Genomic DNA, 17,029 nt, shown 5'->3' with positions numbered 1-17,029 from the left:
TTTTAGCTGATGGGATCAGTGGAAGAGACTTTCTTATCTGAGTTGTAGGAAGGCTCAGGCTTCTTTCTAAATTGATCTCTGGTTGCCTTGCATACATTTCTGGCAGTTCTCAGGCACCGTGGCACTGTGTCACCTTGGTTTAGGTTGCTGGTCCTTCCCTGGTGCTTGTGGCTCTTTCTTTTTTTCTCTCAGTACAGCCTGCTCAATGTTGTGACTCGAGAATCCGAAACATGGCAGTGATTCCCAAAGAGAACTGTGGATATTATGTAGGACTGGAATATTGCAGGCCTCGGTTACAGGGTGCTTGTTGCGTGCATGGCTTATGCTAGTTTGAGTTGTTGAAAGAGTTTGGAGAAGAAAGAAAAGCCCTACAGCTGAATTGTAAGATATCATCTGTACTATCACTCTGAGGTCTTTCTTCATTAAGAGATGCGGCGAAGGCCTTTCTTTGCACTGTTCTGCTGGACTTTCATGGAAGTTCTTTGAGGAGATTTACCCTACGTTGGGGTTTATCTGTAGAATAAGAACAGGTAGGAGAAATCATGGAAACATTGTGGTAGACTTTTCTGCTCTTAAACTGTGGCTTAATCTGTCATCAGCTGGGTGACTGTGGGCATCCTGTTGTACAGATAGTCAAAACACTACACCTGCACTTGCCTTGTGCAGGGTGACATAGAAAACTTCTTCTGTAGCTGAAGGACGAGTTTCCATCAGGTTCCCTTCACATCTAGTTATATTACACTGGACTGGAAAGCTGATACAAGAGCTGCTTTAACGTAAAGCAACCTGGCAGAAGGTCCTAATGAAATGAGTTTAAATAGAAGTTACGCATACACCAGTGTTTCCTCAGCCATTAAAACTTCCTTTCTTTAGAGGCCAGCATATCCTCTAACGATGCCTTCAGCAAGGCATTTGAAGGGCATCTTTGTTTGTTACGCTTCAGTTTGCTGTAGCCACTTGTTTTTGATTTTTTTCCTCCTTCTTTTTGCTTCCTAAATAGAGCTCCATTCCATTAATGCAAGTATCCTGTTATTGTCCAGGACAAGCTGTTGTTGTGGGACTCTGTCAGTTCTGTTTCCATTTATAGTTGAGATAAATGACTGTTAAACAAACATTTTTCCATAGGTCCTTTAGCTGCTCCCATAGGGCAGGTTAGAGCTCTTGCTCTGAATTGGAGCCCTTGGCTGTCCTCTTCACTTGTTCCATTTATTGGATGAAGAGCTTCAGCAAGAGGAATAGCTCTGGCGGAACTGTGTGCCGTAAGAGTCATGGTACTTTGTTTTCATCATGATTCCTGCATGCTGCATATTCTCCATAAACAGAAGTACCAGTTTTAAAGTGTCTTGGTTTATAGTCACATTTTTACATAGAATCCCACTGTGCAACTTACATCAAGTTAATCATGTTATATTATTACCTGCAAATGCTCGATCTGTCAGAGTGTAGTGCACCCAGGGAGACTTCTGGTGAGATGGATTCCACCTGATAGGTTTCCAAGGTGGGGTGGGTATGGTGTGCGGCCTGGTCCTGCGCCTTGGCGGTCTGCTGAGCTCTGCGTGCTGAGCTGGCACTGAAGATTTTAGTTGAACCGTGGGGACTTCGCAGTGCTACCTGGCTGATATCTCTCATACGATGACATTGCAGCATTAGTGCTGCTGTACTTTATTTATATAAATGTATGTATATATGTGTGTGACACATCGGATGGTTGCATTCCTGTGGAAGAGACTTGGTGGTGCCATGCCTAAATGTGTAGTCCGTCCATTTCCTTTGCTGAAAGCACGTAGTGCTCAGAACTTGCTGTATATTTCAGTGAAACTGGTCCAGAGAGGGGAAATTTTGGCAAGTCAGAACTCAGACTCAGAGAGAAAAAAACGTACCTTTCATAGGAAGTAGAAGACTTTTACTCTGTCTAAACTAGATAGTTGATGACTGCTTTTCTCCCAGTGCTTTGGGCTCTTTATGACCTAAAAATTGATGCCATATGCTCGTATTCAACACTGCAGCTTTTCCCTGTCTTGAGATCTAATTGTACCGAGGCAGTGAATGTTTCGTTCAAGTATTAACTGAACATCTGTAAGGGGACTGTGTATTCAGCGACCATGTTGACAAAAAGTGGTTGATGAACCAAGTTATGTTCACTCCTTCATGTAGAAATTCTTTATGCAGAGAGCATCCTGCTGTCCCTCAAAGGTGTAACAGTGGAAGAACATTTGGTCAGGAATAAGCAATAGCTGCAGTGAGACCACCCAGCTTGTAAGGGAGCTGGAGCGAAGCCTACTGCAGAACTTTTCCTTCTGGTCAGCTGTTGGGAAGTGTAGTAACTGGGGCCTGCCTTTCATGTTTTTCCATAGTGAGCTGTCTAAGATGGTGATTAATTCAAAGAAATGTCTCTAAGATGAAGTATATTCAAGGTTAGTATCTTCATTTTTAGAATGCGTGTTAGAAAAATAGCTTTTATCACAGTTCAGCTTATCTTCAGTTTCTTTGTTGTGCATCCTATCGGAGGTGTTCTGACTTCATATTCGTCTACTTTTAAGTCGAAAAAATGAAAAAGCTTTCGAACTCAATGTTTTTCTTTTGTTGAGTTGGAGGCCTCGCTTCGGTTTCCTGAGAAGAGCAGTTTCCTTCTCCGTTTTACCTGTAAAGCTATATCTGGAACTTAGCTTTTGTTCGGCTGTGCCTCTTCAAAAAAGGCGTCATGCTTTCCTTTTATGTGACGCTGCTAAAAATACATCTTGAGAGACCAGGAGCTCTTTTACTCAGGGTCAGAGATGGAGGTATCAAACTTCTGCGTCCTTTTTAAGCAACGGGAGCCTCGGTGCTTGTAGCCTGTGAAGCCAGACTGCTGCTTTCCTTCAGTCATAAACCTGCAGTCGGTGCAGGCTTATCTGTGGGACAGCATAGAGGAGAAACCTGCAAAGCTACTGCGCTTCCGTATTTTAATTTCACAATGCTGTGGTTTTAAACCATCTCCATTTGGACAGAGGGGTTTTCTGTATCTAGTAACCAAAAGCATTTACCCCCTGAAGTTCCTGCTTGAGTAATTACTTTTTTTCCCCTTTCTTTCTTCCCCTTCGTGTTCCTGTTTGCTGTGGGCTTTTTTTTCCCCTTAACGTGGTAGTATGTTTTTGTTCAGAGTTTGCCCGTGGTGGATAGTTGCAGAAAAATGGACTTTGCCTTCTGTGACCTGACACCAAGCAGAAATTCAGCTGGGACAAGGATAAGAGGGAGCTGGGTAAGCTCAGCAGAGGAGTCCTGAGTCTTTCCATTATTAACAATTAAAGATGATTCCACGATAAATGAGGTAATGGATTAACTCACTAGAGAAGAGAACAAGGGTAAACAAAGAGAAGGATCCTGCCTTGCAAGAATTTGGATTATTGGGATTACGTGCTGCCTGTGTGTCTGGAAAGAAATAACAATCTCCCCCGTTTTTAGTGTTAATTTAGTTAGTAGAGATAAGGTATGCTGTGTGCCAGATAAAGTTATCTTTCGTCATTGAATTGAATCTTTGCAAGGAGCTGTTGTTTACTGGGAGGGTAGATTAAGAAATAAAAGCATCTCGAAGCATCTTATTTAGTCCTGTCCAGCAATGCTTTGCAGCTTTTTCTCTAAAACAGTAAGCAATGGGAATGGTTTCTTCCCACCTCCTGCACCCTGCCCTAATCAATTACCATCTCATGGCTGCTGGTGTTTGAGTAAAGAAGAAATGAGGACTGAGCAGCGTAGCTTTTTTTTTCTCCTAGTTTTGTTCCTAAGGTGTGTTTTTTTTTTTTTAATTTATTTTTATTTTTCAGGGCTGTGTAATGAATCCATATCATTTTCTGGTGTTTTGAGTCGTACAGTATTACCTTCCAGTTGTAAGTGTAATTTAGGTTGAAATACAGAATAATGTAGGTTTGAACTGTGGCTTAGAAATGATCCCCCCACAAACTGGGGATATCTGCACTCTGTGTCTCTTGAAGCCATCCCACAAAAAATGGCACAGGCACAAGGAATGTGGAGCCCCAGTATGCTCCATTTGTGGGATGGCTCCTGTCTTTTGTGTAAATATGTTGTTGTTGTGGTAAAAAGTAAAGCATGTGTCTCTTAATATGGTTGGTGTTCCTCCTGCAACTTGGGAAAATGCACCTCAGTAAGGCTGCATTGTGCTAAAAATCGTTCACAAGAGAGACAAATCAGAACTCCAGAAGGATCGAGCTTCCTGCTGGCAATACAGCAAACAGAAATGCAACCGTCTGTGGAAAGCAGATCGATGCTTTTATCTTGGTGGTTGGGTTTTTTTTTGTTGTTGTTTTCTTTTGAAAGTGGTATAATTTCCCAAGCGCGCTGTGAGAGCAGTCTGTCTGAAGTCAGAAGGAGTCACCTGCAGCGTTGAACTCCCAGAAATGTGGGCCTTGGTTCTGCAGTATGAAACTGCAGGCAGGGTGGTAACCTGAACCTGAGTGGCTTTGCAGTGTTTGGTGATTAAGATAAAACCTTGTTTTAGTGATTGAGGGTGTTTTTGTTTTTTTTTTCCTCCAAAAAGGGAGGAATGGCTGGGTTTATGTTTGTGTGAAATGTGAAGTTCTGAAGCTCTTTAACTGAGGTATGACTTCTGGTAGTGTCTGCATGTGTGTATTTCTTGAATGGGCATTGTGCAAAACAGTGTATTTCGTAGGTGGAGAATTGCACAGCTTTTAATAGCGGGCAGGGTTTAAAAACTCAGCTCCCCTTTATGTGATGATGGTGAGGAGGGTGCCTCCAGGATGCTGGTAGTTCAGCTTCCTGGCTTGGAAGCCATGACCGAGTGCACCAGAAGTACCAGAAACAGGGTATGGCTTCTGCAGCAATTAGGTTCTTTGCCACCTTCTATTAATGATAAAGGATTGCACATGTCAACAAGATGAAATTGATTCCTCCATCACCTGTAGTGTGTCATTTTAAGGTTTCAGGTCAGTTGAGAAATACCAGAATTCAGGTTGAAGAAGCATGCATAGCCTGATCACATTTTGTGCCTATCCTTATTAAGCTGCAGTCCTTAATTATATAGCTGTGGTTTTTTGGTCTGTTGCTTTTCCCCCAGAGAAATAAGTGATCCTCAGAATGCTTTTTGCCCTGTATGCTGGGTAGTCAATCTGGCTTGGGCAACCCTAAACCTTGTCTCTAGGGCAGTTGTTTCCTTTCAGTAAGTTTGTAGATGTACTGCACATAAACCCGAAGACTGAAATAATTTTCGTCTTCCTTGATTAAGGCATCTGAATAATGGCTGTGTATAGCTGTCTCATCCTTTTGCCTTGTGGTTGATACGATCTTTGTTGGAAGCCAAGGAGAACTTTTCATAGGTCAACACTAATGGTATTTCTTAGGCTTTGTGTTGGCCTAGTTTTTTGTATGCATGCTTGTACCTACTTGATAGTGCACACATCTTTGGACACATAACTTGCTGTATAACATAGAGAGAAGTAAAGTTCTTGGGCATCTCATATCCAGCACCTGAGGCTGGTAAATGGTTCTGTCCTTAACCGTATGCTTTAGTATCTTACCTGTTAAGATGAATATTAACCATCCTACTTCAGTGGGATGTATGTAGTATTTCAGGGTTTCAGCAATGTTAATCTGACACATGTGTTCTGTAGTGGCCTGTCAGGAAATTGGTTTCTTCTTGAACGGTATTCAGTATTGTTCTGTTCTTCCTTTAGTATAAGGTGAATGATCAGTAAGAGCAAACAAATGGAATACTGAGCAGTGCCCTGGTAAGCGTGAATCTGGCAAAGATTCTACAAGGGAGAAAGGAGTAAAAGTCATGCAATTAAACCATCGTAAGGTACTTCAGCCCTCATTTCCAAACTGCATCAAGTAAACAGAATTAATCCCTAAGGTTTTTACTAATGGTTTGTGTGTGGTTTCTTAGTTGTTAAAAATAATAATTGCAGTTGTACTGACAGGTTTGGAACCTTATTGCTGTGCAGGCCTCTGCTATTTGAGCTTGTCGTATCTAATAATACTCCGTCATGCTTTAGAGGATTGGCCCGAGACAGTATGATCCGTGTGTGTGCAGGGGGTTTTGTGAGTATCTTCATGCTGTGGAGGACCAAGCTGTAGAGGAAGGCATGCTTTAGCAGCACGAGCCTCTTCTGCTGTTTCTTTCTTGTTACCAGCAGTGCACCTTTTACTTTCTGCCTGCTCAAGTGTTTTATCCAAATCCTATTCTAATTTAATCGGTTCTGATCTTCATTGAGAAGTTTCCAAGTCAATCTGAATTTATACCCTTTCAGTACCTAATCTGATGCCTTTCTCTTCTGCCATTTGGCAGCGCTCCCTCTGTCAGCCTTCCCGGTTCTGCTGCTCTTTGTGCGGTCTCCTTGTTATCTGCGCTCTGTGCTTGTTAACTCATTTTCCTCTAGTGTTTGCAGTCTCTATTTTGGGGTACTTTGGCCCTAGTGCATTGTGTATCCAGAAATGAGGGGTAGACCCTGCTCAGTTCCAGGCTGGTTCAAGTGCAGGGGAGATTCCTAGCAGTTAAAATGTGTGCTGTTCGCTGGAAATTACGTATTCCTCTCTTGGAATGAATATTGACAAGGCCAATAAAATGTACATCCTGGATACACAGGTCAGAATTCCAATCCCAGTCTCAAAGCACCAGTGCTTAGCCTTTCCAGAGGAAGTATTTCAAGTTTTGGATTTGTTTTTTCTATGATAACTTTCAAAAAAAAAATCCTAAACCTTGAAGAATTTGCTTAAGCAGCTTGTTTGAAATAGCTGTGCTGAAGATCTTAGCATATAACTTTTCAGCTCAGCTTGCTTGAGAAGCAGCAACTAAGCAGATTTGGAAATAGGATGTTATAATGGGAAGTGACAGACGGTTGTAATAACAGAGTACTGGCTTTTCTTTTAACAAGAGATCGTTGTCTTTTGGGATAAATGACATACTAAATTGTAAAAATGAGGTGAGTCACAATGCCTTTTACTTCTTATTACTTGGGTTTCTGTTTTCAATAGGGTGGTTATATTTTTCCAGTTTGACTTAATCTGGCTGTCTGCTTACATTCTCCTCCCCCGTACCATCTGCTGTTTAACGGTGAGGTGCTATACCCATCCTTACGTTAAGCCTCTGGTAGGTCTGCTGTACTCTGTGCTGCTCATGTCTGGCTTGTCAAGTAAGGTCTGACAAATTGTTGATTTTTGGGAATTACTGCCACCAAATAGTGTAGCGTGCTAATTTGGAAGCTTAGCTGCTACCCTGAGGACATCATTAATGCAGCAAATAGCCTCAGTAGTTTAAGATGTTAAGTCTGTGGCCACCTCCTGTTTATTGCTCTCTCCCTCTTGGGATCTACTAAGCTACAGCCACCGATGTAATGAAGTGCATGCCCTTGCTTCAGTTGAGATCTGAAAAATTTAGCTTAAAGGTATCTTCTAGTTTAGACAGAACATCTAATTTTGCTCTGAAGTGAATCTCTTCAGGATGGCTGCTGTAGGTTAACCCACAGGAGAGACACTGGACAGCTGCCTGTGCTAGTTTAAAGCTTTTAGGCTAGTTCAGCAGGGGCTTTCTTTGTAGGGCACAAATTGTGCAGCAAAGCTTACTGAGGCTACAGCCCCCTGTAGCAGAGTCTCTTGCTATGGACCTTGGAAGAGATGCATGCCCTTTAGTATGCAACATCTTAAAATGTTGAGAAAAAACTTTGTGTGTATTTGCCTGTAGAACATAACTGCCGTGTGTCTGCATGTATGAAGTTGCTCAGTGCATCACTGGGGAAAATTCTATTAAAATATCAGGGATCTGCAAACTGCCAAGCTCTGCACATCAGTAGCATTTTGAAATGTTCTTTTTTTCTGCAGAAATACCTTTCTTAAAGTTGCATATCGCTTAATTAGTCTTAAATAACTCCTGATATTACTGTACGTGAAATGATAACTGATTTATAAGACAAGAAACTCCGAACCCAAACTGAGGGAGCAATGGAAACAAATGGTATACTGTCGTGGAATTCTGTTGCATTACTGCAGTCTTGCAAAGCTTGGATTTTTTAAGTTATCCTGTTCCGAAGTATTTTACTGTTTAATTGTGGTGATAGAGATCTATGAAGAAAATTCTGAATAACTTCAAGTGATGTTAGTGGTTTCCTGGCGCTGTGGCCATTTTACTCTCTATTTTGGATTACAGAGCCAGCAGTTGTTAGTTCTCTGGAAAACTCTGAGGTTATTTTCCTTTTGTAATGCAGAAAGACAAGTATTGAAGGGTATGTTCCCGTGTACTGACACAAGATTTATTTGTAACAAACTTAAATAGCTTTTAAATGAAATTATACACCTGCTTCCTCTAATGCGTTTGTGTAGCTATTTTCTTTGGAACTGTAGGAGGAAATAAATGGTTGCAGATAAACAGTGAAGCTCCTGACTTCAAAGAGCTTCCTTCAGAAGCAGAATAACTTCACTTTCCTTTCTCAAATGAATAAACCTGAAACGTGACTTACCTCGTTAAGTTTTGTCCTCACCCATGTGTGTAAATCTGTGGGAATTTTTCATCATGGGTCTTTTATAGGAAAAGAATTATTAGTACTGGATCCATCATAGAATGGCTTGGGTTGGAAGAGGCCTCAAGGATCATCCATTTCCAATCCCCCTGCCACACAGAGGGTTGCCAGCTGCTAGATCAATGATGTCCTGTATGAGTACTGGGTGAGGTTTATTGGATTTATTTTTCTCTGTGGCATATCTTTTTTTTTTTTTAATAAAAAGCTCTCTGAAGGTAAGCTCCCTTGTTGAGAAGAGACCACAGAGCTGAAGTGTTCTACACTGACAGTGTAGGACAGCATCTTTTCTTCAGTGAGTCCTTACCTGGAGTATCCCAGAAATAGACTAGACAGCATCTGTTCTCATATTTTTTTTAACTGGGATGTTACTTAAGGAATCTAATTAAAACATTATAGTTTTTACTGACAGAGGCTGCTAAATCAGGATGCGTGTGGATATCTGATCTTCAAATAAGCTTATGCATACACACAGAGCAACTGTTTGTAAGTTTTGGACGCCCTTTTGTTTTCATTATCCTTCATCACCGAAATACTAGGTGCTCCTGAACCTCCTTATTTAGATTTCAGTGACAGTCAATTTCTTTTGCAGCTCTGACTTGTAAGGACCTCTTTCTGCCTACCCACCCACCTTCTTGGGGGGTGCACTGTGTGTATACTTCTGCAGTCTTCATAAGTATATATTTAGTGTTATCAAAAACTAAACTTTTTTTTCCCTTTGGTCTGTTATCAGAATGTTTTATTAAGGTCTGCTATTCTAATGTTATACTGCATGCACCAGTCTCCTAGAAAGAACTCAATTTCTAAGAGTTCTCCCAGTTCAGCTCTACTTCACAGAAGTTTTTGTTGAGAGAAGCATTTTCTGAGTTCGTGATAAGCAAATTATTTTATTGTTCTTGGCAAGCCAGATCTGGTATGAATTAGATACGACTGCAAGGCCTGTGCTGTATATAAAAATGCTCTCTCTAGGTCAGGATGCGATCTGATTTTCTCTTGCTTTAATCAGGGCATATTACTAAATATTAAATCTTCAAAAAGAGTATTTGTTAGAGAAGGGAAATACAAACATTATCTTCATGCAGCATAAAATTGTAACTGTAAGGCTACATACTTGGCTTAACTCTTAACAAACTTGTTCTAGTTTTGAGGGAGCTCATGTTCCTCATACAAAACTGTACAAATGCTCACTTCTTAAAAAGGTGAAGCTTTACATTACTGGAGCATCTGACATCTAGAGCATCAAGTTAAAAACTTTCCTTCTAGCCAGTTAGTTATGGAATCACAGAATCATGAAGGTTGGAAAAGTCCTCCAAGATCAAACAGTCCAGCTGTCCACCTACCACCAACTTGAGTCCATTCCTAGTCTTCTCTAGTTACGTGGGAGAAGAGGCTGACCCCCACCTCACCACGGCCTCCTTTTAGGTAGTTGTAGAAAGCAGTAAAGACTGCTGAGCCTCGTCTTCTCCAGGCTGAACAATCCCAGTTCTTTCATCTGCTCCCCACAAGACTTGTGCTCCAGACCCCTCACAGCTTCATTGCCCTTCTCTGAGCATGTCCCAGGCCCTCAGTGTGTTTCTTGTAGTGAGGAACCCAAAACTGAACACAGTACTCAAGGTGTGGCCCCACCAGAGCTGAGTAGAAAGGGATGATCACCACCTTGCTCCTGCTGGCAACGCTGCTTCTGATACAAGCTGGGATGCCATTGACCTTAATGGCCACCTGGGCACACTGCTGGCTCCTGTTCAGCCGAGCGTCAGCCAACACTCCCAGGTCTGTTTCCTCTACGCAGTCTTCCAGCCACTCTGCCCCGAGCCTGTAGCATTGTCTGGGGTTGTTGTGGCCAAAGTGCAGGACCCTACACTTGATCTTGTTGAACTTCATCCCATTGGCCTCAGCCCAGTGATTGAGCTTGTCCAGATTCCTCTGTAGGGCCTTCCTACCCTGACAGGATAGCTAAGTGCAGTTTGTAGTTAATTAATATATTTCCGAGGCATGCAAACTAATGAGGAAATAGAAGATTTAGAGCAAAACTAATAATTCTGAGTAATTGGGCTGCTATTACAATATTAAGTATTTTTCTTTAGTTCAGTGACTTTGATTTTAAAAAAAAAAGAAAGAAAGAAACCAATCCACGCTTTGGGCTATTTCAGATATTCATGTAACCGGAGGAAGATGTGGGGACAGCAGGGAGTTATTTTACCCTGTGCTGTAGAGGACCATACAGGGAGTTTGCCTGTGTGCTGAAGTGTGGTCACGGGTATGCCTTTGCTTGCCTGAGTGATGTGTGCTGGTCATAACATTCTTAATAATGTGAAGAGTACCAGAATATGCCTACTGTATCCTGATTATTTTTGATTATTTTTTGTGCATAGCCGGTCTGTCGTGTGCTTGACAAGAAGGCCAATTTTCCATCCGCCTTTCAAACAAAGGCAGGAGGAATGCTCTAGTTGAGCAGGCTTTTTCCCTTCTGACCCCTGCAGGTGGATGTGAAAGCTTGGCAGCCTGGGATGGAATTGCTCTAACAAGTATCAGCTTCAGCTGAAGCCATCCAGCCTGCTCCAGGGGGATTTCACCACCAGTCTAGTAATGCTTGTCCAAAGAGGAAAATACAACGTCAGCACGCTGAAAGAAAGACTTGTTAGGAGCACAAAAGCCATACCTGGGTAGGACATAGTTTTGTTCACTTTTTCTCTTGGGGGCTACTTCTGGTTATTGTGAGAAAAAGGAGTTTAGTCCAAAGTTGAAATTCAGATGATCACACTGCAATGTAGTTGGGGTTACGGCCTGGCTCTGTTCTTCCTCTATATTGTACTGTGCAATTAGCTGGCAATATCCTGTGACATCCTGTGTTGAAATAGCCTGGCTTCTGACTGGCGTTATCATTCTCTCTTTTTATTTTTGTGAAGAGACTTCTTTTTTTTTCTATATTTGGTGTCTCTGCTTTTTGTCTTTCCTCCTTCTCATATTTAAGAGGTGGAGAGGTCAGAAGAAATGGTCCTCAGGGAAGAGAGGATTTTGCACTTGCACTGGGAAGTGATTACAGAACTTGAAGTCAATGTTTGTTGCTGTTGTTGTCGTTCATTCCTGAATCATCTGGTTAGTCCTTAGGAAAGAGAAATTAGTAGAAGAATGAAGAGTGATATGAAGATATTGGGGAACAATCATCGCAGTATGAGGGGCAAAAAAAAATCAAGCAGAGGAATGGGGGCTTGTGTGAGAGAGGACCCAGGAGATGGTTGGGAACTTCTGGCCTCTTCTTGAAGATTTCAGCAATCCTTTGAGCTTGGGGGAAAAAAAGGTTTTGCCAGAAGTCTTGGATAGTTTGAAATTGAGGTAGGAGCAACAGTAAAAACTGCCCATTTTGCTTATGCAGAAGTGAAAAGCCTCGCTTTCCTCTTAGGACTAGCTGTAGAAAGGCTATATCAGGGGACTTATATTGGCCTTGCCAATTATGCACCATTTTCACCTTTCTAATGTAAGCTCCCAAGAACTCAACTGATGCCTGAGTTCAGTAGGTTTGTTTCTTTCCAGTGAATTTAGCAGTATTAAAACGTTCTGTAGGCAAAGTTACATCTTTTCCTGCTTTTGCAACCCTTGTTGTCTTAATTCTGTTTTATATTGTACAGATGCAGCCTTATGATTTAAACAGAATCGTTTACCTCAGGAAGATCAAAATATGCTTTATTCTTTTGATGGCACTGCCTTGACTGTCTTTGTAGCAAGAAGTGATAGTAAAATTTTCTTGAACTAAAGTAAACGGAAAGCTTGTTTATTTTATATGTAAAAGGAAAAAAATACCCCAGTATCTTGGCCGCAGTTTAGAGTAAAGTCTCCTTTGTGATGTAGATCACTGTGATAGGGAATGGCAGTGCTTGGTGCTGCTGCCATTGAAGTGTCTGTTATTACTGCCTATAGAGTTCCTCAGTCATCAAAGTGTTTGGCTGTTACGGTGTGTATGCAGAGCACAGTGCTACCTGAGCTTTCTTCTGTTCCTTGCAAGTTCCTTAAATAACACTTACATTATTACATGACGCTTATTTCTGTGTTAGAATATTATGAACAGTAAATACGAATTCATCAAATATTTCAAAGGGTAAAATTATTATTCTAGCTGCTGATAGGGAAACAGATTTGATTATTGATGTTGCAGTATGATCAGATTAATCAAACTTATTCTCCTTGTGATGTGGGGAGGAGCAGCTTCAACACCTTAGGCTTTCCAGTGTGATACTTCATTTAAGTGTAATACATTCAAAAGATATGAAGGCTTTTGGAGCAGTAGCTCATGGAAGAACCAATTCGTAATGTTTTAACCTGTAACACAATGGTGAGATTTTATCCAGGGGAAGGCTGACAACACATGGAACAAATAGGGGAAGTTCTAGAGGAATGCAAATGCGGCATCAACGGCAAATCTGCAGCACAGAAGCCCAGGGCTGTTCCAAATAAAGCCTGCTGTGTGGCTGAGCTGGGGAGTAAATGAGAGCTCACTGTGTTTTGGCACCAAGGCTTATTTGGCAGCCCACCTGTCTTCTCTTATCTTGGCTAATGTTCTCTCAGTCTGTGCGCTTCCATAGGGGCCACTTAAATTTCATTTGTTCGCTACCTACCTGAAACTGCGATACAGCAGAAACTGGAAGGTATTTGTCCTATGCCATAGCAAAGGAAGAGACCCTCATTTGTTTGCTGAGCTATCTGCTGCTCTGGTACAATCTATTAAAATCATCATACACCAGATCAATGTGTTTAAGTTTCTATCACTTTAAAAAAAAAAGTCTTGTGTAAGACCAAAAACTTAATCGTGTTTCTTCTCAAGGTTTATTATTTCAGTCTGATTCATTTCCTGTTTTTCTGCTAATGTACTGACAAAAGCAGAAACAAGTATCCTTCAACTGTTTGTTTGTAAACCTAGAAAATATGTAATTCACTGTAGGACAAGTGATTGTGCACGGCTGTAAGTGGTGCAGAGGTTGATGCGGTTCTTCCCTGTCGGTCCCTGGTCATGCCTTTCCTTCCCTGGCTGCCCCAAGGTTCCACCGTCTGTAGGTGGCAATTCTACTCAGATATGGGCGAGTGGGGAGTAAGTTGCAAGTCATGGTTTTTTGCTTTTTTGTTTTTAATCATGTGAGGACAAGCAGTTAGACAGTGAGATCGGAGTGAAATTAAGTACTCCTTCAAACTCAGTGTTTTTTCAAGCTGTATTTCATGAGACTGCTGGGCTCATTACCATAGAAGCTGCTGAGGTTTCACAGCAGTGAGAGATTTGACATCTATACGAATAGTAATACAGAAGGTTAATGATCAGAATATGCTAGAACGCACTGACAGGGAGGTTAGCTTAGTTTTGTGCTTGAAAATAGCCTTACAGGAGTTGAGGCTTATGGCATGGGCACGGTGGGGGATTTCCTGCACCCTTCATCTCCACTGAGGAGCCCAGCATGCTCTGCAGACCCTGTCCTGGTGGAATCCCGTGTGCCTGGGCTCCTGTGCAGTGTGATGGGAGTCAGGACAGCAGATGGGTATTCAAATGACAGTGAACTTCTTTCATGGTTACTGATGCCTGAAATGTATTAAAATTATAAGATTTCAGTTTGTGTATATAAGATTTATAATGCTTGAATAAAATAGATTTTTTTTTTAAAAGTGCAATATATGTTAAAGGTAGAGTGAAAGAATATATCTTACATGAAAGCTAAATCCCATTCCTTTCAAGAAAATGCCTGGAAAAGATCAACGCTTCAGACAGAGTATTTTTCATGATGCTGTAGTTCATGCTGTAATTCACAAATTCACAAATTAGCAGACAGATGGAAGTTTGCAGTTTCTTTTAGAAAACATAATCCAATGAAGTAATTGCTGAAATGGCTTTGTAATTAAATTTGGGATTACAACAGTCTAGTATTTAAATCCTTTTCAAACTTGTATTTCAGAATTAGTTGGATAGTGCAGCAGGCTTTGTCATGTAGTGGTTTCCTTTCTTCATTAAAGAAGACTACTCCAAGGAGAATCAAAAGCAAGGCCTTCACTCTTCTAAATACTTTCCATAGTGAACATTTCTGCGTAGGTAAGGTTATATCAGGTGCTTAAGTGTTGATAAGAGACATGTAGATGTGGTGCTGTGGGATGTGGTTTAGTGGGTGTGGTGATGGTGGTTTGACAGTTGGACGAGATGATCATGGTGATCGTTTGCAGCCCTAATGATTGTATGGTTCTAATGCTCAGTGCTTAGAGGAGGAGGCTGGCAGTGGGTGTGACCTCCAGACTAACTGGGATATGGTACGGTCCCCTCTGCCCCTGTGGGAGTTCAGTTGAGGCATGGTCTATCAGCCCCAGTCTGTATAGGAGGAGTGATGCTTCCTTTCCCTTAATGCTTTATGTTCTGTAAACTGCACAGGGAAGACCATATACATGTGTGCAAAGTGCATACCACAATGGAAGTGGTCTTGGTAGGTCGTCTTTTTAGGAGAAGGAGATAGAGGTGGCTATCTCCTTCTAAGAAAGGAACTTGGCTCCATCTTAATTCCATCAGCAGATTTTTAGGAGATTGTATTGAGCATTTTCCTTTCAGTGGTTGGTATGGCACCTAAATTTCTAAATGTTGCACATAGAGCTGGCCTTTTTCAGCAGAAAAAAAAATGGACTGAAGGGAAGACTTGCTCACAGGTATTAACTTTGACCCCTGCTAAGTCGTCCTGGCCAACATCTGGGCCAGTCCAGAATTGTGTGGGTTTGGTTGATGGGGGAGGAGGGCTGGCAAGGCTCAGCGAGGCTTAGCCCTGGATAGCCCTCTAAGCTACCACCCAGCGTTGGCTTCTGTGGGAGCATGGATTTATGTCATGGTTCCCTGTGTTCTCCTCTCCATGGCCCCTAGTATGAGCAGCGCTGCAGCGGGCTGTAGTCCTTTTGAGGGAAGGTATTCTTAGAGATTTGTTTTCCTCTATAGAAACCCATTGGCCTGTATTAATCAAATGTGATATGGGGATGGACGTCTCAAAGAGAAACTAATTCTGGCTAATGCTAGTTAAGTCTTCTCTTTTGGTGTCTGCGCATTACTAAATTGTATAAAATGAATATAAGAGAAGATTTTTATGTCCTAGCCACAGAAAAAGGTATTGCTGACTTTTAAATAATTATAGCAAATGGCTCCCTTTTTTTTGGAGATAGCTGGAGGGTAAACTTAGGGTAGGATGAGAAGTCTGTGGTAGCCTCACTTGTAGAGTGTATACATGGTGTTTCAGGCAAGGCCCCTGTGGTCTTCTGGGGTGTTTGCTTTTCTTTATACCCATCTCTAGAAAGTAAGGAGTGGTTTTGCAAATAGCTACTACTGCCAGTGCTTAGCAGAATCTTTGATTGTATATTGTCCAGTAAAGGCACAAAGCAGCTCTACAGTTTGAGGTCCTGCAGTGTCTCTTCTTCAGGTGGCAATTTTGGCCTTAATATCTGCTTCTCATTTTGCAAATTAGGAGAAAGAGTTTTCTGTTGCAAGAATTACTATGAAGATTTCAAAAGAGCACTCCAGAGACTTTGTTTTAATACTTCTGAAAGCCGTTAGTCTGGTTAAAAATATCTTACAGACTTGTATGGTATTTGTGAATTCAGTGTTGTATAACATTGTTGTAAGCCAAAAAAATGTACAACATGTAAGGTATGGGGCCTCATTTATTAAGAAGATGAAGAACGAGGCATCCATGGAGCGAGGCCAGCTCCAGAAAGATGAGTCTGTCTGTGTGATCCTTTGGGCAGCTCAGCAGCCAGACCCGGCCATTAGGACACTTCTGTCAGCCTTGGTGCCTTTCTCCCTAAGATGTGGGAGATGGCTGCTGGAGCACCATGGTACTCTTCCAGCCTCTCCTACCAGAGTTGGTGCACATGGTGTTGTGCCTGTATAGTGTCCCTGCAGGAAACAGCCTGCTGCTGGGGTAGGAGGCAGCTGGCCTCAGTGCACACATCCACCTCAAGCAGTCCTGGCAGTGGGGATGACCCCGAGGTGGAGCAAGCATTGGATACTCATCTCCAGCCTTTATACGAGCCGAGACTGGGCCAACGCTTGTATTGTGCTGCGGTGCATCCATGGCACAACCAGTGGGTGGACAGGGGATGGTGGATGTCATGTTTGTGGACCACTTTCATTGCTATACTTTGAATTTTTGACTACTCACATGTGTGGTGTTGAACATGTCCTTAACAATTTGGTGCAGCTTGGTGTGCGCATCTCAGCAGAGTGTGGGATGGCACTGTGTCAGAAGCAGGTAATGTGTTTGTAAGGACGAGGGCATTCTGGAGGGTAGAAAAACTGTAAGATTCTTTCTTACATCACTTGTGATGTGATTATGATGGCCTTCCTGTGCTGCCATGTATCCATGTAGGGCATGGCTGTGTTGGGCTCCTCTGTAGCACAGTTAAACACCTCATGGGAAATAATGGGTTCTGAACGGAAAAGGTTTCCTCTTGATGTTCTAGTCTGGATATTCTAGACAAATGAAAACAGATTGGAAAAGCTGCTGGTAAGG

At 42.0% G+C, this 17,029-nt stretch overlaps 1 protein-coding gene across 13 annotated transcripts in view; it reads left to right on the top strand.

Annotated features, from left to right (window-relative positions):
* Window positions 1-17,029, top strand: part of RNF19A (ring finger protein 19A, RBR E3 ubiquitin protein ligase) — a 59,124-nt gene that overhangs the window by 3,728 nt on the left and 38,367 nt on the right. For 5 of the 13 annotated variants that reach the window (XM_040696365.2, XM_040696363.2, XM_015282968.4 and 2 more), the window contains exon 1: window positions 11,498-17,023. The exons of 6 other annotated variants lie outside the window; for them this stretch is intronic. The gene's annotated coding sequence lies outside the window, so the exon portion shown is untranslated. Of the gene's footprint in view, window positions 1-3,133; window positions 11,183-11,497; window positions 17,024-17,029 lie in introns of those variants that run through there. 2 more of the 13 variants (XM_046937957.1, XM_015282970.4) reach the window with 2 other exon arrangements.

This window comes from Gallus gallus, chromosome 2 (genome assembly GCF_016699485.2).
Source record: "Gallus gallus isolate bGalGal1 chromosome 2, bGalGal1.mat.broiler.GRCg7b, whole genome shotgun sequence".
NCBI lineage: Eukaryota > Metazoa > Chordata > Aves > Galliformes > Phasianidae > Gallus > Gallus gallus.
This window is presented reverse-complemented; position numbering and strand designations above follow the sequence as displayed.